This window comes from Silene latifolia, chromosome 9 (genome assembly GCF_048544455.1).
Source record: "Silene latifolia isolate original U9 population chromosome 9, ASM4854445v1, whole genome shotgun sequence".
Taxonomy (NCBI): Eukaryota; Viridiplantae; Streptophyta; class Magnoliopsida; order Caryophyllales; family Caryophyllaceae; genus Silene; species Silene latifolia.
In genome coordinates, this window is record NC_133534.1 from 171969538 (window position 1) to 171993083 (window position 23546).

Genomic DNA, 23546 nt, shown 5'->3' on the forward strand with positions numbered 1-23546 from the left:
GGACTAAATATGCTCAAATATTGGTCACATCAAATATCCCCAAACCGAACCTTTGCTCGTCCCGAGTAAAGAGGTGACAAAAATTAGGACCCTTATTTAAACTATCCTACTAATATAACCGATATGAGACAATTGGCGGGTCTCACTCCGCCCCTTCAACTCACAACAAGACAACCATGAGGTAGGATGCCTTCTTGCAAGGCAAGGTGGGTCTTGCCAAAATGGCGACACATCAAAGCATTAAAGCACACAAAATCAAGTAATGGATGCATCTACAAAAGAATAGCCACTTTCCTCATCTAAGTGGCAAAAATTATCTAAAGGGGAAGCAGTTCAAGGGTATACATTCCATTATAGATATAGTTTCTTCAAACTACTAAGGCTAGAAGGATACCAATAAATCACCTCCAAGTTGTGTCAAGCTAGGGTACCTTTGTCCTCAATCGTTAAATGCTTTTGTCAAGAGTAGACTCCCTATGGTGTTAGAAACACTGGAGGATCGCGAAATTCCCCTTCTTGTCTAGACAAGAAGAAGGGTCGTCCCCTCTCTACCATGCACAAAAGTGGATACGATGGAAAAGGGATCGATAGTATTTGAGTTTCATGTGGGAGTTTGCTTTTGTTGTTGTTTTTCCCCCCAATTTCTTGTGGCATATAACATTTGAGAACACTTTATTTTTGCCATTTCTTTTGATGTTTGGCATTTCAATACTTGACAATTTTAACTTTTCTTTCCATTTCTTTTGAACATTTTCAAAGTCACCCCATTTGTAGGGAGGGTGCTTATATTTGAAGCATTAGGAGTCTATTTTTGCTCCTCTTTTCTTTTGATGCAATTGCAAACTTTTTTATTTTTCATTTCATTTCTTGAACTCAAATTTGAACAATTTTTGTGCCCATTACCTTTTTGATGACAAAATGTGGTAGAATATGGATGATGGATGGTTGCATGGTTTTAAGGGTCACCTTGGAATAAACGGTAGCCAAGGAGTTATCACACCACAAGGTACTCTTGACTAGGCCTTATTCCATGGGTCTAAGGATACTAGCATGACACATCCTAGGGTGTTTTACAAGTATTCTAACAAGCAAAGTCTTAAGAAGAAAAAGCATCTACAAGGGCCTTATATACACTTGTCAAGCTTTCCAAATAGACGATTTCACAAAATTTTCTAACATGCAACTACATGCCATGATGCAACTAACATTTATACAACCTAATGCATATGATTCACATTATTTATACCGCACCAATCAAAATAAAGCCACATAGTCATTAACATAAAGAGGAAAAAGGAGATTGGAAAGATCATACCATGCGGTCTTCTATATCCTCATGTCTCGGGTGTGGCGTAGTCAATCAATGTGAAAAAGGATGAACACACACATTATATACAATATATACAAGACTACACTACAAAGGAAATGAACTTGTTTTTGGATTTTTAAATTTTTAAATTTTTTTGTATTTTGTTTTAATGAAATCAAAGGACATATTTTTGTATTTTTCAAAATTTTTAATTTTTATCATTTTTGTTTTAAAAAGGTCAAGTTAGAATTTCCGATCCCCACACTAGTATGGGCATTGTCCTCAATGGCCAATACAATAGGAAATTATGCAACTTATATGAATATGCATGATTTCTATGCTAAATGCAAATGATATATAAACAAGAGTAAATGCAAACTAAGTTATGCTATATGATGCATAGTTTTTGTTATGGTGGAGAGCATAATTTAGATTAGCTCCCAATGCATATGCATAAACTTCCCAAAGCAAAATAGACACTATTTCTAATGTCAAAAATTTTGGGGGAGTTCATGCACATAAAATGCAATGCATGAAACTACAAATTGTCATTTTGGATTTTGAAAGTTGGGAACAATAAAAATGAACACCTTAATGAAGCCAAGGTGTTAGTCCTCTAATGTTGCTAGGACTCCACAAAATGATCAAGATAAAATAAAAACAAGAGAAGTAGACAAACCATAAAGGAGGTGTAAGAATGTAGGAGCCTCCAAAAGTTTGCTAGTCCTCACCCATCGTGTCATCATCATCTTCTTCTTCCTCACTTGAGGCATCATCAACCTCCATGGATGTGGAGTCATGTTCACTCTCACTTTCCCTTTCTTGTTCTTCCTCACTTTCCTCTTCTTCTTGAACTTCTTCATCTTCACCTTCTTGGTCACCACTCTCATCAACAACCATCTCCTCTCCACCCGGTCTACCACCACTAGAAGTGCTAGGAAAGAATACCTCCCTATCCGCCCAACTAGGTAAAGGACAAGATGGATCGAGAAGTCCTTGCCTACCAAGATGTAGGAGGGGCGGATATTGGGCCTTGTAAGAATCAACTCTATCATTATGAGCTTGTTTATACATTTCCTTCATTAGTAGAGTCAAGTAATCATTTTCCGCCTTGGCATTTTCGGGGTTGAACTCGTGGTATTCAAATGGATAAGGTGGGGTGATAATGGAAGAGGAAGGCTCGACAACTTCTTCCCCTTGGTGTTGAATGATGTATTCGGTTTCTTCGGAGAGTGGGAGAAGGTAGTTCGGTCTATGAACATTCAATCGGCAAATTTTGCTAGGCAAAGTGAAGGATCTAGCTTCATTTGTCAACCACCCAAATTTGTTGTCAAGAGTATCATTCTTGACCCATTTGAACTTTAGAATCATGGTGGGCAAATCAATAAGATGGCCTCCTTTTACCGGTGCATAAGTGTTGTTCTTGTTGAAATCCCGGTTAAAATGCTTAGCCAAATAGGTAACTAATCCTCCATTGGCAATAAAGGCCGTGCCTTCTTTGCCACAATCAACATTAAGCTATCGATCAAACAAAAGTCGTAAAGCATTGTATGGCTTGGTAAATTCTCTCCCAATGTTCAAAGCCGACTCAAGAAGGATAAAATCAAGTTTGGTAAGATGGTTTGTGCCATTTCTAGCTATCAAAGTATTCCGAATGACCTTATGCCATACTCTAATGCCCGGATGGTGGACTAAGAGAGCACAACAATCATGAAAACGTGTGAATTTCCTTCCGAAAATTGCCATGCAAAGAGGAGCGGGGTCATACTTGGTAGGCATCTTTGTAAATTTCGCACTATCACTAAGGCCAAATATCTTACCCAATTCGTCATAAGATAAGCATCTATCAACATTTTCAAGACGAAACTCAATAATGGTTCGGGTCTCCACCTTTGTGACTTTCAAAGAGCTCAAAAACTCTAAGGTGAGGGAGGACTATGTCAATTCTTGCATTGTAAACAATTTACTCAACCCCATAGACTCGAAAAAGGTCTTAGTTTGCTCAAGGACACCCAATTTTGACAATGCATCTTCACATATGAACTTAGTAGGCATGATAGTTTTCTTAGCAAAGGAAATAAATTTCTTCCAATGAGAGTCAGAAGTGAAGATTACCTCCGGATAGTCGGCTAATTATTCAATGACCGGAGTGGTAGAAGTAGTAGCTTGAATCTCCAACCTTGCATCATGGACTACCAATGCCTTTGATGTTTGCTTATCAAGAAGGGCTTGTTGCCTCTTAGAAAGGGTCTTCTTTTGGGGTGCCTTGTTTCCACCTTTTGTTCTTGCCATACTCCTTTGCTTAATTACACCAATAAAAGATTGAAATCTTCAATTTCTAGTAATGCCCAAATAGATTTAGGATAAATGAAAGTTGCCTTGTATCCCAAAAATCGGTTCAAAACTTGAAGATTTTGGTGTTTGGATCACTTGTTGATGCTAAAAGAGTGATTAATTTTTGTTTTGAGGAAGTTTGGATTTGATTTGGTTGATTTTGGTTGAGGAAATTGGTTTTTGTTGATGGAGAGGATGAGGGTTTTGGGTAGTGTTTTTCTTTTGAAGTAATGAAAATGAATGGGAAAGAAGGGTTTAAAAGACCCGTTGGTTTTTGAAATGCAGAGGGAGACGAGCGGACCTAGTGTCGGGACGCTCGAATTCTTCAAAAATTGGGTTCAGGTAAAGACGCCACGGGACGAGCGGATTGCAGGAAAGACGAGCGGATTCCTTGGCTGAGACGAGCGTCTTTGGCTCAGGACGCTCGAATTCCTATCCAGTGAAAAATCCCAAATTTTAGCAGTAAAAAGACGAGCGTCTTTCCAGTTGGACGACCGTCCTGACTGAGACGATCGGTTTCCTGGCTTGGACTCTCGGATTCCTAGTCAGATCCAAATTATATTTTCTGCAGTTTCACAAGACGAGCGTCTTGTGACTTGGACGCTCGGGTTATTTCAGGACGAACGGATTGTCCCTCGGGCCGCTCGCATTCTTCCTTAACCACACGGATTCAGATCCATCCGTGGGTGCTTCGTAACCCATGTCAATTCATTCTTCAATTCTCGTGTTCTTCATTGTAGGGGCACTACAAATGCATGAATATCCTAGGCAATTGCTATCCCCACACTAAGGCAAAGCACTACATATCAATAAACTCATAAGTCCCTCCCTCACTTCTCTCAAAATGATGAAAATCTTGATCAAGGCATAAAAATGTAAATCCAAAGATGACAAAAATGCAATACAATAATTGAAATGCAAGTTAGGGAGTTAGAATATTTACAAATGGTGGTTTAGGGAGGACTCCACCAAACTCTCATCCAATGTGAGATGTCAAGGGGGCATGTTCAAGGTGTTGCTGATGTTACACAACACCTTGAAGAAGTAGTCGAAAGCTTTCTCATTATTATGATAAAGATCCTCAAAAGACCTTTGCACTTGTTGTTCTCCATGATGGTCTTGGGTCATAGCATTACCAATATAGGGATTGAATATCCCTTCGAACTCATCATCCCAAAGACCGCATACTTTGTTTACTTGATCACTAAAAGTGTCTTGAGTTGATAAAGACAACTCTCCTTCTTTCTTGTCTTGGCCAATGAGGCCTTCTTCTTCACTTGTCATGGGTGAGCTTTTCAAGCTCTCATTGTTGCGATTTCCTTGCTCTTTTGATGGAGCATCATCCACTTTCTTTTTCCATTGAAATTCCAACTTCTTCTTATCATCTTTCTGGCTATAGTGATCAATCATAAAACATGGCTCATGCAATCGGGGAGCTCTTATAGTCTTGTCAAGATTGAAAGTGATGGTTTTATCTCCCACTTCAAGGGTGAGCTCTCCATGCTTCATATCAATCACCGCTCCCGTGGTGTGCAAGAATGGTCTTCCTAAGATAATAGGAATGTTGGAGTCTTCTTCCATGTCAACAATAACGAAATCCACCGGGATGAAGAATTTTCCAATTCTCACAAGAACATCTTCCCATACCCCTAAAGGTGTCTTTGTTGATCTATCCGCCATTTGAAGCGTGATGTGGTGCATTTGAGTTCTCCCATTCCTAGCCTCTTGCTAACCGAATATGGCATGACACTAACACTTGCCCCCAAGGTCACATAAAGCTTTGTTGATTGTAGTGTCACTAATAGTGCATGGAATGGAGAAACTTCCCGGATCTTTGAGCTTTGGAGGTGAACTCCCTTGAAGAATAGCACTACTTACTTTAGTGAAAGCAATAGTCTCAAGCTTCCGGATTGATTTCTTCTTTGTAAGAATATCCTTCATATACTTTGCATAGGCCGGAACGTGATTGATTAATTCCGTGAATGGAATCGAGACTTCTAAATTCTTCACAATCTCCATGAATTTTCCAAGTTGGTCATCAAACTTAGGCTTAGCTTGGCGACTTGGAAAAGGAAGTCTAATCACAATGGGTTCCTTCTCTTTGGCCTTTTCTTCATTCTTCTTTGAAACTTCTTGATTGTTGGGTTCTTCTTTCCTTGAGCTTTGCACAACTCTTTCCTTGTCACTAGTCTCCACAATGTCATCCTCAACTTGCTTCTTTGGCTCTTCATATCTTGTACCTCTCCTCAAGTCGATGGCACTAACCGATTCATGTCTTGGGGGATTACCTCGAGGTGGTAATTGCCCCTTTTGTCTTTGAGAGCTCGAAGATGCTAATTGCGTCATTTGGGTTTCCAACATTTTTGTGTGGGCTAGGATGTTGTTGATGGTGATGTCTTTTGCTTGGCTATCTTTTTGCATTTGAGTGAAAAATTCTTGTTGATTCTTTTGCATTTGGAGGACCGCTTTTTGAACATCAAAACCTTGGTCATTTTGTTGATTGTATGAAGTTTGATATTGGTAACCTTGGTTTTGGTTGTAAAAGGGTCTTTGATTTTTGTTTCTCATTGGAGGTGGGGTGTATGTTGGTTGAGGGTTTTGAACATTTTGGCTTTTGTATGAGAGATTTGAATGGAATTTGGTGTTTTCATTGTAATAGTTGGAATAAGGGGTACCACTCTTGTATGCTTGAAAGCATTCACTTGCTCACTTGTTCCCCTACATTCACTTTGGTCATGTCCCAAAGTTCCACAATTATCACATATTCCACTTGGAATTGATGAAGATGCCACCATGGCATTAACATGTTGCTTTGGTGATTTTGAGGCTTCTTCAAGTTTAGCGATAGCCTTCTCAAACTTCAAGTTGATGGTATCAATATGAGCACTAAGTTGAGCACCCAATTGAGTAATAGAGTCCACTTCATGCTTTCCTCCTCTAGTAGCCTTGCGAGATCTACTATATTGTGAGTTATGGACCGCCATTTCCTCAATCTTGTTCCAAGTTTGATTATCGTCAACTTCGGTGAACATACCATTTGATCCCATGTTGAGAATGTTTCGGGAGTCTTCATAAAGACCATTCCAAAATTGTTGTACCAAGAACCACTCGCTAAGTCCATGATGAGGACATGAGCGACAAGTTCCTTTGAATCGCTCCCAAGCTTCATACAAAGATTCTTCGTCCCTTTGCTTAAAACCCGTGATTTGAGCTCTTAGCATGTTAGTCTTTTCCGGAGGGTAGAACGTTTTGTAGAAAGCAAGAGCCAACTTCTTCCAAGAGTCGATTCCAAGAGTAGCCTTATCAAGGCTTTTTAACCATTGTTTCGCAGTACCAATTACAGAAAAAGGAAATAAGACCCATCGAATTTGGTCTTGAGTCACTCCGGTTTGTGAAATCACATCACAATAATCACAAAAAGTCTCCATGTGAGAATGAGGGTCTTCACTAGGCATCCCCCCAAATTGGCTTCTTTCGATTAATTGGATAAATGCACATTTTGCAATGAAATTTCCGGTCAAGTGTTATGGTGTGGGAGTACCATTGGGTAGGTTCTCCTCGGTTGGTACGGAATGTGATGAAAACATAGGCATTGTGGGTTAATTTTGTGGTGGGTTTTGTGTTGGGTTCTCCTCACCTTCTCTTGCAAAAGGGTTGATGAACTCGATAGTATTTGGTTGAATATCTACAACCTCACCAATACCTCTCAAAGTATTTCTAGCAAGTCTTCTATTGGTTGTCAAAGTTCTCTCAATTTTGTGATCAATGGGTAACAAGTTACCTTGTGATCTTCTAGACATGCAAAATATCAAAAAACTTGAAAACAATTAGAACAAACCTTGAGGAGTTTTACTTCCCCAAGGCAAAGAAAGACACAACTAATAACAATCCAAGAAAATCAAATCAAGTTAACACCGTCCTCGACAACGGCGCCATTTTTGGTCGGACTATATTTTTCGGTTACTTGTCGTTAGGAGCACCTAGACCAAAACAATATTTATAACTTCACAAACTACTCTACTATTAGTAAAGAGGTAAGTAAAGGTCGGATCCCAAGGGACGGGTATTGATGTAGAATTTTCGATTGCAAGTAGTGCTGTCTAAGGGTGTCACAATTTGGGTTGAGATAAGAAGATCACTAAACTAAATAACAATGTAAATGAACAAGCAAGATGATTAAGATGAGATGTAAACAATCGATTAAAAGCACTAGGGTGTCATGGGTTCATAGGGGATTCATGGGAATTGATCATACAAACATATTCTCAAATTATAAGCAAGCAATTATTGTTGTGATAGGATCGAGTTGGTTTATATCTTACAATCCTAGGAAGGTTTGGGTCCCGGAGCCGAATCGATTAGATTGTACAACACCTACAAGTCGACTTAATCCTCCCTACTCAACTATATGCATGGTCTAATGAGACTCGAGTTGGTTTATGTCTTACAAGTCTCATTGAAAAGGTAAGTGATGGGTAAAAAATGCAAGGATTCATAGGCTCGCATTTCATCAAACATAACATGTGCATAAATTGAGATCACAACAACCAAGCAAATAAATTATGTGAACATATTAGATTAAGCATGAATCATCCCCTATGTTGGTTTCCCCTAATTCCCCATTAACCCTAGTTAAGGAAACTACTCACTCATTATCAAGTTTAACATGCTAACAAGGTTGTCAATCATATTAACAAAGCAAAACATGATGAATAAATGAAGATGATTAACAATAATTAAAAAGGGATTAAGAGAATTATACCTAATGATGATTCCAAAATAATAAGCAAAGAGTAATAGAAGTACTTGATGAATGATTGGAAGGTTGTCAATCCTCCAAATAAACCCTAAATAATCTTCAATTACCCAAAATAAATGATGAACAATAGAGAAATTAAGGAAATGAGATTTGTATTAATGCCTAATTAAAAGTTGATTATAAGATTAAAGAGAGATTAGAAGAACATAAATTATATTAAGGATTTTTTCTAATCTAATTAGTACAATGGGGTATTTATAGTGGGGATTAGGTACATAAATTAGGGTTACTAAGGGCTTAAATGAAGATTAAGACCCTTAAGAAAAGTTGCGGAAATGCTCCTCTCGAAGAAAGATGCGAGTCTCCTTTTTGTTAGTCTTTCAGAAATATGCACATCCCGAGTAGAACAAGGAGAAGGCGTGCTGTACTGGATGACAATCCGAGCGGCCAAGGGGTCGGGACGAGGGGATTGTGGGGGATTGACGAGCGGATTGGCTGGAGGGACGCTCGGATTGTGGAGGTGTTGGACGAGCGGATTGGCTGGAGGGACGCTCGGATTGTGGAGGTTGGACGAGCGTCCCGATGCTGCGACGGCCGGATTCTAGTTCAGCAAGCTTTTTCTTCTTTTCTTCTTTTCTTCTTCCAACAATCCTCAAGGATCTTGTCGGAGATGCAAGGATCGTCTTCATCATTGCCCATTATTTACAAAGGCCTTCTAGTCTTGTTTTCATTTTGATGCTTGGTCATTAGATTCGATCAATTTAGCTCCATTTTGCCATTAAAATGCAAGGTTTGCACTCCTCTCCTACCAAGGAAACAAAACCTCAAAGAATATGCAAAACAAAGGACTAAAGATAGTAAATGACCCAATTATGCACTAAAAAGCATAGGAACGAGGCTAATTCGGGGACTAAATATGCTCAAATATTGGTCACATCACTCGCGTACTAAGCACATTGAAATTAGACACCATTTTATACGTGACCATGTTGAAAAAGGGAATATAAAACTCGAATTTTGTAGTACTGAAAAACAATGGGCAGACATTTTGACAAAGCCTTTAGCTAGAGGACGTTTTGAGACTTTACGATTGGAAATTGGTTTAATTGGTGGCAACTAAACTTGTCATAAATATTTTATTTCCCGTATGACTGACTAGATTTGACAAGATTGTATGTCTATGTTCGTATTTTCCGTTGCAAGTACATTCTTATATAGTATTTTATTATCTTATAAGAATATTCCGTTTGCTTGTCTATTATATTTTGTGTTGTATACAAAGCATAACTCTTGTTCATCACATATACATTCTAAGGTTTAGAGCTTCATAAACCAATGACATTCATGATTGGTTTCATTTAGGATGTGATTAGTACTCCTTACATGGCATGTAACATCAAATTGCATAAGCATGAAATTTGTCTCTTATTATCTGTATACACTCGGGTTTGTGGTGGTGACACAAGTGGAGAGGCGACCCTTCCTTTACGTTTTACCTACTAACCTCACATTAACCAAATTTGCCTTGTTTTGACCTATTTATTCAACTACATTCCATATGGCCTACCCTTGTCAAGCTAGTCTTGTTGGTAAGTTTGGAAGTCTTGTTGTGGTCAATTTTGTTGGTGTTGTGATGAATATTGGAAGGAAGGAAGAAAAAGATGGACTGAAAAAAATGAAATAAAAAAAACAAAAAAGGGAGAAAAATGTTATTATAAAAGATGGAAATGCAGAATCTCTTATTACTCCTATTCTTATTCATTTCTATATTACTTGAGGAGAAGTACTTGTTGATGTGAGTGAGTGCGTGCGGTACTTGGCATGGTGCATCATCTTTAAGGTTGGGTTGGAAAGTGAAATATGGCTACTTTTGGTTGTGATCGGTGCTAGCTTGGCTTTTACCTCCACATATCCAAATTATTTTGCCCCTTCTTACCCAATTACCTCTTCTCACATTCATATGTAAGTCCTTGGCATGTGTTTTGGACCTCGGTTGGTAGGAGTGTATATGTACGGTTACTAGAGATATCTATCATGTTAGATTGTATGCATGCTTCTGTAGGTCGTAGTTAGGTGAGTGACTACTTTCCTTCTCTCCTACAAAATCAGTACTCAACTTGGTTTGTATTACACACTTTATATGTAGGGCTTGCTTATGTTGAAGTCGTTCTTATGCTATAATATATGCTTTGATTAATATATATTTCTTGCCTCGGTTGATATCATTCTAGTCGTTTTATGTCTGTTCTCGTCTTTTCGATGATGTCAAGAGGGGGAAGAAATGACCATGATTTAGTATTTGCCTAAGCTTGCTCCTTGTCAAGACCTATTGTCTCTTAAAGACCTTAAAGTTTCGGTCTTGTATATAATTGTTTGATCTTGCATTAATCTTTACCTATAAAGATGACGGTATTATATTGAGGGAGAACTATATACTTAGTCACAATTTCAGGAGACTTGCCATCATCAAAAAGAGGGAATTTGTTGAACCATATAGATATATATGTGTATGTTTTGATGATGTCAAGAGTGCTTTATATTTTATATACTCGTTGCGCGTAATTGTTTATTTAGTGTTTTAGATTGGACTTACTAATCGCAAGCATTAAGGAATTGTGATGGAAGTATGATGCGTTTATATTATGATCAAACCCTCAATCAAGGATCAAGATATTACAAGATAGTGAAAGAATTATTCAAGCATTCATGAGAAGATGAAGCTCATTTAAAGATTGATCAAGCTTGATTGATGAAGTAGCCTACACTCGAAGATCTCCTAAGAAGATTAGAATAGCGTAGGTGATTATCTCGTAATGGTAACGTTAGAGTGCACTTCTTAAATTGGTAAAGTTATAGCTTCACATCTATAACATTTCTTATATAAGAGCTCAATGTTATAGCTCTTCTACTATAACATTTAGATGTCAAGTTTACATAATACACGACTAAAATGTTTTTAAATTGTTTTTGAAAAATGTTTTTGTCTCTTTTAAATGTTTTTGCAAAAAAAGTATTTATTTAACTAGGAAGCCCACAATCATATTGAGTGTGGTTTTATTTTAATCTTATAATTAGTAATTATGTTGAATCAACTTGTGAGTTGGGTCATATTACTAATTAGGGTTTCTAATATTGCATACTCTTAAACCCTAAATCTAACCTAATATCAAGCTAGGGTTTTCACGAAAAACGAGGCATATGAGCCATGTTGGTTTCGTGTAAGCCTAAGGATAAAAGTTGTTTATTGTTAAGATCTTATTCTATAGAATTATCTTAACATATCTTTTATATTTAACTTGATATGGTTATATATGATAAGAATATTTTTGTTATGAAAAATCTTACCATATCTTAAAATTTAAGGAAAAGATAATAGAAGAATAATTATAAAGTTATCTTTTAGTTATTCACTATCTTTTCTTAAGATTTTAGGGATATAAATAATATGATATGATTTGTTTACATATCATATATTTCGGCTATCTTTAGATTTAAGGAAAATATATTAAGTATATATTTTATTGGCTTATCTTATGATTATCCTATATCTTTTCTAAGACATTGCTTAAATAAAATAAGGAAAGTTGTTATGATTTTTTTTTATCTTCATTCGGCATATCTAGTTTAAGGAAATAATATTAGGTGAATATATGATAAGATAATCTATTAACAACTTATATCTTTTCCTAAGATTTTATGGATAAAAATATTAAGATATGATTTGTTTACATATCTTATATTTCGGCCTCTAGGGTTTCAATGAAACCGTGTGCCTTGCTTCCTCTTGTTCTATAAATACTCTACACTTTGCAACATTGAAAGTAAGACCTTTAAGCATAACTTTAATTTATTTCAAAAAGCAAAAACCGTGTTTTAAAGCAAGAAATCCGTTTTGTAATTTTTTTGAAAAGGTCGTGTATATTATAAACTCGTGCATTCATTTTTATTGTTATCGTTATAAGATAATAGTGCTTAATCGATTTCTTACTCGTTCATTAACGTGAACTTTTAGTAGAATCATTAGTGCTTTCTTATTTGCGTAAGTTAGTCACTCGAGTATTTAACGGTACTCACTTGAGTTACAACTAGAGTTAGTTGTACGAGTTGGGTTAGTAAATTTGTGATCCGTAGAAAAGTACTAAATTTATTAATCGAGAATAGTGGACGTAGGTTTCGATTTGTGAAACTGAACCGCTTCAAAAATCTGTGTGCCTCTCTTTCTCTTTCGTTTATTTGCATTGTTTTAACTCGTTAGTTGGTTAATTAGTTAAAGTTTAATCAATAAACTTTAAATAATTAATTATACTCTTACAATCGAAAAGTAGGTCAAAGTTTTTAATCCTTAATTCAACCCCCCCCCCTCTTGAGTATTTCGGATCGATAGACTCTTAAATTTTTATATTAAAAATGGTCTTAAAACACTAAAGTTACACTTTTAAGCATTAAAGTTTCACTCGTATAACATTAAAATTTCATTCATAAATCAGTGTAATTAAATAAATATTAGTCGCAATTACATTATTACACAAATTCAAAACTTTATATTAAAAATGGCTTAAAAAACTAAAGCAACAATTTTAAGCGTTAAAGTTACATTCCTAGAACATTAAAGTTACACACAAAAATCAGTTAAATTAAATAAATATTAGTCACAATTAAATTATTTCATAAATTCAAATATTTATAGTAGATATGGCCTAAAAAACTAAAATTACACTTTTAAGCATTAAAGTTTCACTCGTAAAGTATTAAAGTTTCACCCAAAAATCAAATTTATATATTTAAAATTACATTGTATCTCATAAAATTTGTATTTTTATTTTCAAAATGACCATAAAGATTAAGTTACAATCGTAGAAAATTAAAGTTACACTCATAATTAAAGTTTCACTTATAAAACACTAAAGTTTCATTTAAAAAGTTTCAAATCTCAAATTTAATTTTTTTAGATTTAACTTCAATATTTTAAAATAAAATACATACAATTTTAATTAAAAAAAAAAGTGATAATTAGTTATGCATGATCAACGTTTTATAAATTATTTTGTTACTGATCAAATATCATATTAATTAAATTAAAATTTATTCAAATAATGCAACAATCAACAATAAGTTCTCAAATTATAACATTTCACGATACGTTATGTTCCAAATCAATTAATATTTATTCAAAATGATGTGAATATAATTTTATGTAATTTTTAGTTTTTTATGTATAACGTGTAATATTTATGTATCAAACATATAGAGTTCAAACTCAACTTATTCAAATGTTTTGATTGTATCTTGGATGTGTTATGTGCCATACATATCTATAAGAATTGCACCTTTTTGTATTCTTAAACAACTATATATAAATGATGTTTAAGAGTTTACCTGTAAATAAAATAGGTTAAACTTTCTCAAATAATATTTTTTGAGGTTTTAACTTCAAAGTATTTAAAAGATAACATATAAAATATTTAACTAAAAGTAATATTTAGCTAGTCATAATCAATATTTACACTTGACGTATACATATTTTAACGTTTTTTCTACTTTTTCATGTCGTTTATAATACTATATTATTTAATAATCATTACTTGTATTTTGATTATTCAAATGCACTCACGATCACTGTGTACATACATACTCGTACACATACTCGTTATCACACTATATAAACCTATTTATTTACATTTTAGAATTTTTATCAAATTTTTTTTATATAAATTTAAATAAATCAAATCACCGTAATTGTTATATCTAATTTTATAATACATTTATTAAACTCTAATTAATACTTTAATTTGCTGAGATTTATGTAGCATTTATTAAGTCTATATTTAATGTTCATCTGTAATTAATACTTGTATTTAATGCTTGGTTGACACGTGGCGCATCCACGGCGTTTCAACCCGGTTGTGTATATATATATATATATATATATATATATATATATATATATATATATATATATATATATATATATATATATATATATATATATATATATATATATATATATATCTAGGATCCGGTGAGAACGGTGAGAACGACCATTATAATAAAACTTCACGCGCGTTATTAGATGCTCACAACCAAACTTCATTTCTCCTCAACTCCTAACAACCCTTCAAATCCCCCATCACCACCTACCACTTTGCCGCTGTCTCCGACGACGGTCGACAACTCCGGCGAGCACACGCGACAGAGGCACCATTACTAACGCCGTCTACGAACGATAACGCCATCATCATCATGCACGTGCACTTGATCGTTGTCGGCATGGACCATCATCTGCATCTCTGACATCTCAAGTCGATGTCGCAAACTTACCTGATGCCGACCACAACTTAATAGCATCCATTAAACATTTCAAACCGCCAATTTTCGAACTCCAGATATCGATTATTATCCTTCTTCAGATCTCGATTTTTCGGCGAAATCTTTGGCTTCAGTAATGTCGCCGGCAGAAATGAAGCAAGAGTGGTGATAATTGGTGAGTGGTAGTAGACGGTGGTAACTCAGGTAAATTTGGCAATGGTTGAGTCCAGCGAGGGTGGAGTGTGTGGTGTTGGTCATCTGCCATTTTATGAATTTGTATTGATTTTGTTTTGTAATTGGCAATAAAATGTCATTAATTCATTATTCTTATGAGTAATGTGGTCGTCGGAGTTCCTCAGTAAGTAATCAGGCGCCGTCGTCTGAGGTCGGTAATGGCGGCGATAGTGGAGCGGCTGGCCGTTGGGGGCAGTGGTGGTGTTGGTCAGGGGCGCATGGTGGTGGTGCAGTGGTAGTTAAGGTGGTGAATTGATATTTTGTAATTATGGTTTAAATTTGGGGATTTTTATTTAATTTGGGGGTTGACTTTTTTGTATCTAAGTCATATTAGATTTGTGTATCTTGGTATCATATTAATGTATCATGAATAATATTATGTGTATATATAGGTATTCTTTTTTTTTTCCTTTTTCTTTTTTAAATTATAAGCTGAAATAATTGTATCTAGTATAGAAAAAAATGTATCTACATAGTCATAAAATGTATCTAAAATTCATGTAAAAAGCGTATTTATAATAGCGTAAAGTGTATTTGAGAATTTATGAAAAAAACTTATCTAACATGTATTTTAATGTATCTAGTAACTGTACAAAAAACTTGGAAAAAAATGTATCTGGAATGTTATAAAGTGTATCTAGGATACATGAAAAAAGTGTACCTACAAATGTCTAAAGTGCATCTAATTTTTGGTAAAAATAAAATAAAATAAAATAAAATAAAAAATTTATCTAACATATATTTTTTAATGTATCTAGCTTGTTTTCACCGTTCTTAAAATGCGTATATAGAATTTTGGTAAAAAGTGTGCCTACTTTAGTTAAAAGTGTATATGAGATTTGGTAAAAAAAAAAAAAGTATCTACATTCCTAAAATGCGTATATAGAATTTTGGTAAAAAGTGTACCTACTTTAGTTACAAGTGTATATGAGATTTGGTAAAAAAAAAAAAAAAAAAAAAAAAAAAAAAAGTGCACCTTTTATATATATTCTAAGGTATCTAGTGCGTTCTCACCGGATCCCACCTCTATATATATATATATAGATTGGATTTGGTGATTTTGGTTCTTATGGTGAGTTGTGAGTTGGGGGAATCTCAGCCACTAGTTGTGAGTTTGGAAAATCTCAGCCACTAGATTATATTAGAGATGAATGGCCAAGATCTAATCTTACATGTCATATAAAATCACTGTCATTTACTTATTTTCTCTTTTTTTCTAGTGTTACTCTTTTTTTTTTTTTTTAATTTTTTTTATCTCCTTTTGTACCTCGTGTTGTTATGCTTTTTTTTACAACTTTGATTTTTTTTTTCTCTTATGTTTTTCTCTAATTTTCTCATTATGTTACCTTTTTTTTCTTTTTCTTTTTGTACCAAATTTTTTTTTTCCTTGAATTTTTTTTACTCTTATTTTTTTACCTCGTGTTATTATGCTGTTATTGTGCTTTTTTTTACTTTGATTTTTTTTATGACTTTGATTTTTTTTCTCTTTTTTTACCACATGTTATTGTTATTCCGCTGTTATTGTGATGTTATTCTGCTGTTACTTTGATTTTTTTTTTTACGACTTTGATTTTTTTTTTCCACGTGTTATTGTGCTGTTACTCTACTGTTATTCTGCTGTTATTGTGATGTTATTCAGGTGTCACTTTGATTTTTTTACTACTTTGATTTTTTTACTACTTTGATTTTTTTTACTACTTTGATTTTTTTACTCTTTTTTTACTGCATGTTATTGTGCTGTTATTGTGTTGTTATTCCGGTGCCACTTTGATTTTTTTTACGACCTTGATTTTTTTTTCTTTTTTTTTTTTTACCACGTGTTATTGTGCTGTTATTCTACTGTTATTCTGCTGTTATTGTGATGTTATTCTGCTGTCACTTTTATTTTTTAGGACTTTGGATTTTTTTTCCTATTTTTTTTACCACGTGTTATTGTGCTGTTATTCTACTGTTATTCTGCTGTTATTGTGATGTTATTCCGGTGTCACTTTAATTTTTTTACTACTTTGATTTTTACTTTTTTTTTTTACCGCATGTTATTGTGCTATTATTCTGGTGTTATTGTGATGTTATTCCGGTGTCAATTTGATTTTTTTTTACTACTTTAATTTTTTTATTCTTTTTTTCCCCGGGTGATTGTGTTGTTATTGTAGTGTTATTATGTTGTTATTATGTATAGGTGAGACGGAAAGCAAGGAGGAAAATAAAGTGAAGCGAGTCAAAAGCAAGACGAGACGGAATTTGAGACGACATTTTGATAGTCTATTTCACTCACGACATTTAACTTGCAAGTTACAACCATCACCTTTATTCTTCTTCACTATGAATATCACATTATCACCCAAAAAATTGTGTGCATCCTAAAGTTAGTATGTACAGCATGTTGTTGAATTACAACAGTCACATACTCACATACCATTAGTATCTGATAATCCAATCCCGTTCACTTCGCCGGTTCACTTCGCCGTGATCAAGAAGTATTAAGGGGTTTGTGAATTTGTTATTGAGTCATGCAGTGTACTGTACTGTGTTCTTACTCTACTGACAGACACTCAGACAGTGAATCTGCTCAATTTAACAATCTGCACTGGTTTTGAGCCATAGTTCCCTTAGCCCCTTACAACGATCTACGACCGACAACAAAAGATGGCCTAATACTCGTCTTTATCGTTTGATATGTGACTAGTCAATAGCAACACAACCAACATGCACCCACAGAATGCTCCAAGACAATGTTCAAGTTATTCCCCACGGTGACTCGGGAAACTGTTAAATCCTACCTTCCTTCAGAAGTTTAGAGCATTTGAGAGCCGAGGTGCGACTTTCTCAGAAACTCAGCATAAGGTGGGGGTTATCACAACAATACCACAGATAAAAATGAAAGTAGTTGTCGAAACATTTATAAAGATAGGATATTCAAAGTACCAAAAACAATCAATCCCACACAAGATATTCAAGATATTCAAAGTACCAAAAACAATCAATCCCATACTTCGATTAATCAACTATTAATCCATATACAATTCAACAACAATATAAATCTGAAAAATTCGAACAAAATATGAACATTATAACAAATAAATGAAAAAAAAGGTAAAAAAATTGATGAAAAATTGATGACGGAACTCCGGAGAACGAAAATTCAAAACTCCGTCAAATATCAAATCGCACCACGCCGACGCACCTCCATGAAAACAATACATCTCATTTTTTTAAAACAATTGTGATTTAAATCGCAGATTTATGCAAAACGAAGAAAAAATTCAAAACACTAACCACACTAATGACATTGTTGCAATATTTCGAGTCCAATGGATTCCATTTTGGTCGAAAATGTCTCTAATTTTGGAGGTGGTGCGAGTAGTACGCCGGAGACGAGATTAATTAAGATAATCCGGACAAAAAAAAAGGAGAATATAAGGAAAAGCAGCGACGGTACGGTGAACTTGCGCTTGATCGCTGACGAGGTTCATGACGGAGCTCCGTCCTCAGTCCGTTAGTGGTTGTCGGCATTGATGTTGAGACTGTTGACAGTAGGTGTAAAGTTATGAATGACTATTGTTGATAGTTGGAGGTCTGCGTGTCCCTTGGAGTTGGGATATAAGGATTTTAATTTGTTATTAAAACAGTTGATGTCAGTCGTTGATCTCACTTTATTCAATGGTTGAGATTTTTCAAACTCACAACTCACCATAAGAACCCAACTCACGAGATCCCGCCTCTATATATATATATATATATATATATATATATATATATATATATATATATATATATATATATATATATATATATATATATATATAGGCGGGATCCGTGAGGACGGCTATATATTTGAGGATTGAGGACAGTATGAAATAACACACTTTATTCAATACAATACCACGCGCAAAAAATCAAACCAAAAAAACAAAAACGCGCGACATCAAACATAAAATTAGTTGATTGATATTTCATTTTCTACTACAACTTTCTCTCTCTTAAAATTGAAGAAAAATCGAAGAAAATACTGATTAAATTGGTGAATCAATCAAGATTACGAAGGAATACGAATCGTTGTTGCATATCATCGCATTTTTCTTTGAATTCAGGTACAATTTTTGCCCTAAATTCTTCCGATTTTCCATTTTAGGCATATTTTACAGAAATAATTGATCATTGGTTTAAATATTCAATATATTTTGTCTGATTCTTTGTTAAGATGTTTTTATAACATAGACATGCATATAATTTGGGCAAAATCCGAAAAATGTTCATGCTAGGGTTTCAGAAATATTGTGCAATTATTTTAACATCTTCATGCAAAATATTCGCATGAATTAATTGATAAAATCGATTAATTTTCATCTACTTTCATATTATTGATCGTGTTTGTGTGTATTACTGCTTCGCAAAATTTCTCTAGTTCATTTAATTTGCATTTAGATGTAACATCACAGATAATAGATGAAGAACACGAGAAAAACGTATCTTCGAATGCATTGTGAGATTTTATTATGTGTACTGTCTAATACTATAACTAGTTGTGATATTGTATTGTAAATGTTGTGATATTGCAACTAGCTGTGATATTGTATTACATTCTGATATTGTATAATGTGTTGGCTGAAATATAAAACTAGTTGTGAAATTGTAATGGATATGTTGTGATATTGTATTGGATATATTGTGATATTGTATTTGTAGACATGGAAAAAATTTTCATGTTGTATTGAATTATTTGTGTTATGCAAAAATTGATCTACCTAGCTTCCCTAACAGTAGTACTATATGATATTTGTACTGATATAATTTGTCTCAGGTTTTTGAACAAATACAGTCATGAACACGCTGGCACTTACAGAAACTCCTACAAAAAGACCTTGTAAAAAGAGAAAAGCTATAGGTGATAATAAGTCCCAAAAAAACACCACCAAAAAAAACAAACCAACAAAGAGAGCTCCAAATGTGGTGATGGGAGATACCTCTGATCAAAACAAAATGATTGTGTAAAATGAAAATGAGGATGGTTTACAAATTATGGACGTGATTGAGCAAAGGAAAAAAGAAACTGGTCGACATGAAAGTGAGCACAAATTTGTAACAAAGTGTAGGCCAAACAAGCTGTTTGAGCTTATTAGTGAGCTTAATGATGAGCAAAAGAAGGCAGTGGAAGAAATTGGTTTTGGAGGCTTGTTGCATTTAAAACTTATTAAGGAGATTCCTAGAGGGATTGTTGAATTGCTTATAAAAGCTTTCAAGCATACCAGCTACATGTTTAGGGTGAAAAAGATCGAGTTTTTGTTAAGCAAAGTTGATGTACATGATGTATTCCTGCTTCCTAGGGTTGGTCCTAGGGTGCGGAAAACTATGACTGGTAATTGCAAAGTTACTGCTGACGATGAATTGAAAGTTGAGTGGCGAAGAAAATTTGGATTAGAGAGTAAGGCAGACCCTATTAAGTTGAACATTGTGCATGATAGATTAATGAGATGCAATGAGTCGGGTGATGATTTCAAGAAGCTGTTGAAGATGTACCAAACATAAAAAATTGTGACTGGAGTTTGTATGTTTTTGAGCAGTTGGTAGAGGGTGTTGGTAATTTTAAGGAGGGGACCAAAAAGACAAGTAATATTACTAGATGCATACTTGTGTTAATGATATGCTATTTGCATAGGGTGAATTTTAAAGGGGATGTGTTAGCCCACAGCCTACCGCTTATTCGACACTGGGATCATAAAGAGTTGACAAAAAAAGTTAAAAGCGAGTTGGCGACAGGTGCATTGGGGAATGCTGTCCCGTCTAAAATTGTTTACCCTATCTGTGAGCAGCCAGGTTATCAAGAAGATCAGCGACCTCAAACTCAAACTCAACCTCAGACTGAAACTGAAATACCAAAGGGATACATGTTGATCAAATTGCCTCCTGGGATACAAAGTGACGAAGAAATAAGAGGAAGCGCATTAGATGTAAGACAAACTTTATAACTATGTTATCTTTTCAGATATTTTATGATATTCTTAAACCTTATTAGTATTACTAGTATTACAATATTAATTTATAGATGTGACCTTGATATTGTATTATGATTTTTAAATTGCTAGGAAATTCATGAATTTTTTTTTGAGAATGACGAGGGATTCAACATTGTTTTACAAAAGATACACTGATAATATGAAAGAGTTCAACTCAAAGATAGATGAACATGTTGGAAATGATACAAAATCAGATGAACTGAGAAGTGATAAAACCGAAGCAGCTGAATGTCCTCCCAAGGAAGATACTGTAGAAGAGACTGGTGAAAAAACTGTTGATGGCAATGATGATAAGGTAGAAGAAAAATACAACATAAAAAGGTCAATTTGGCAGCCAAATTCCTCAAACACTACCTTTTATGAAAGATCCATTCTACCATAGCTTTATCGACTGTTTGGTACTGAGGGCAAAAGAAATGTAAGATTATTCACAAAGGATGCCATCAATCGACGTATGGACTGAGATGTTGAAAGCTCAGTATAAAGAATTGGACAAGTCCTACGGTGGTTGTACTGATAAAGACCTCCAAATGGATTCTCAAGTAATCATTGATGACATGATTTATGGGGATATGAAAGAGTGCCCTAATTTGGATGAGATATTAGCTGATATGAATGTACAAAATGAAGAAATTAGTGAGGAAGTCGTATATTCTCGTAGAAGAGATGCACATGCAAGTGAAAACAATGAAAAAGGCAAAACAACAACTGTTCAAAAAGGAGAAACAAGTGAGTCAAGGAGTTTACTTAGTGACTATTTTCTCCACTCAAAGATTATACCAGAATGTGCACTGTTGGTATCTCAGAACTTAGGTTGTACCGTACAATGTGGACAACCAGATAAGCAAATGAGACTACTGTCAGAATTCTTGGTGGGAAATAGACAGTTGTTTGAACCGGTTTTGAAGAAACACAAAGAGGTGATGGATTATTGTTTCATTCACGATCATAAAATTGAGAAAACGTAAGTCCATTTTCAAACACTAAAAAATTAAAAGGCTTACTGCTATTTTTAAGCATATTAGTAAATTGATCTTTAATTTGGTTGATAATATACGACAGAGAAACAGTTGCAACATATGGGACTTACCATGTAATTTCAAGATCAGATATAGAATCATTATTGCCTAATGTGAAGATTGAGTCGTCTGTGATTGAATGGTGGTCAATTTTGATGAATGAGTTATAAAAAAAGGAACAAGAAGCACCAGCACCTAAAAGGATTTTCTTTAGGCTTGCACATGCAGTAAGTTCTATTTCTTAAAAGTGTGATATTTTATTGAAAAGTATGTATTATTGTAAAATATTTTTAAACCAGGACTGCAAAAGAAATTTAAACCATGACTGATAAAATTGTTTCAAAAATATGTGATATTGTAATGCAATGTTTGTGTTATTGTAATTTAAGTCAATTGTTACTTCAATTAGTATGATATTGTATTAAAGAGTTTGTGTTATTGTACTGTAAGACAGTTGTTATTGTAATATTGATTAATATTGTATTGAAGAGTTTGTGTTATTTCAATTAGTGTGATATTGTATTGTAAATGTTGTGATATTGCAACTAGCCGTAATATTGTATTATATTGTGATATTGTATAATGTATTGGCTGAAATATAAAACTAGTTCTGAAATTGAAATGGATATCTTGTAATATTGTATTGGATATATTGTGATATTGTATTTGTAGACATGGAAAAAAATTTCAATTAGTATGATATTGGATTGAAAAGTTTGTGTTATTGTAGTGTAAGACAGTTGTTATTGTAATATTGATTAACTAGTTTAGATCCCGCGCAATGAATGCGCGGTATTTATAGACTTTTTATTTTTGTATTACTTAATCATGCTAAAGTAACCGTTCATTAATTTTTCATATTTACCGTTATTATATTTTGAGGAAAAAAATTGAACTGTAAAATTATTCAAAAAAAACTAAGTAAAATTGAACTGTAAAATAATAGGGGTATCTCATTAATTATTCATTTTTCTCGTTATTATCTTTTGTTTCGAGCAAAAAATAAATTAAAACTGAAAATTAATCTAAGAGGATTGAGTAATGTGCTAAAATACTTTTTTTTTAAGTTATTTTTTATACCACAATGCTAACGATCCAATTTATAAATTCTCTCAGTTATGAAAGTAATCAAAACCAGTTATACTTTTGTTTATACATAGTATGAATAGTATGAGTGAAGTCATTATCAAAGAATAATATCAATAAAAAATTTAATAGTTTATAGTCTTATATTATTTATACTTTAATTAAAATATAATATTTTAGTGTTTAGTGGAGATTATATAATTTGATAAAAAGATTAATTTAAATGAAAAGAATTATATAATGAAATACATTATAATTATTAATTTCCTTATTTAGTGAATACAATTAAATTATCAATAACTTCCTTATTTAAAAAGATGCTTTTTGGAGGGAAAACTTGTGAGTTCACCTATCCATTTAGTAAATAGGGGATATTGAAAGGAACCTATTGTGTTATTGCAATGTTACAGACACCTCTAGAAAAAATATTAATGCTAAATGGAGAAGACTTTGAGACGACGGAAATACTTACTAAAGAAATAGCT

At 33.9% G+C, this 23546-nt stretch overlaps 1 protein-coding gene and 1 non-coding gene across 2 annotated transcripts in view; both read left to right on the forward strand.

Annotated features, from left to right (window-relative positions):
• The window catches only part of LOC141598370 (uncharacterized), an 85940-nt gene that overhangs the window by 16165 nt on the left and 46229 nt on the right, over positions 1–23546 (forward strand). The window lies entirely within an intron of this gene.
• Positions 6758–6864, forward strand: LOC141603129 (small nucleolar RNA R71). The gene has a single exon (XR_012525025.1). It is a non-coding gene; the product is annotated as a small nucleolar RNA R71 (small nucleolar RNA).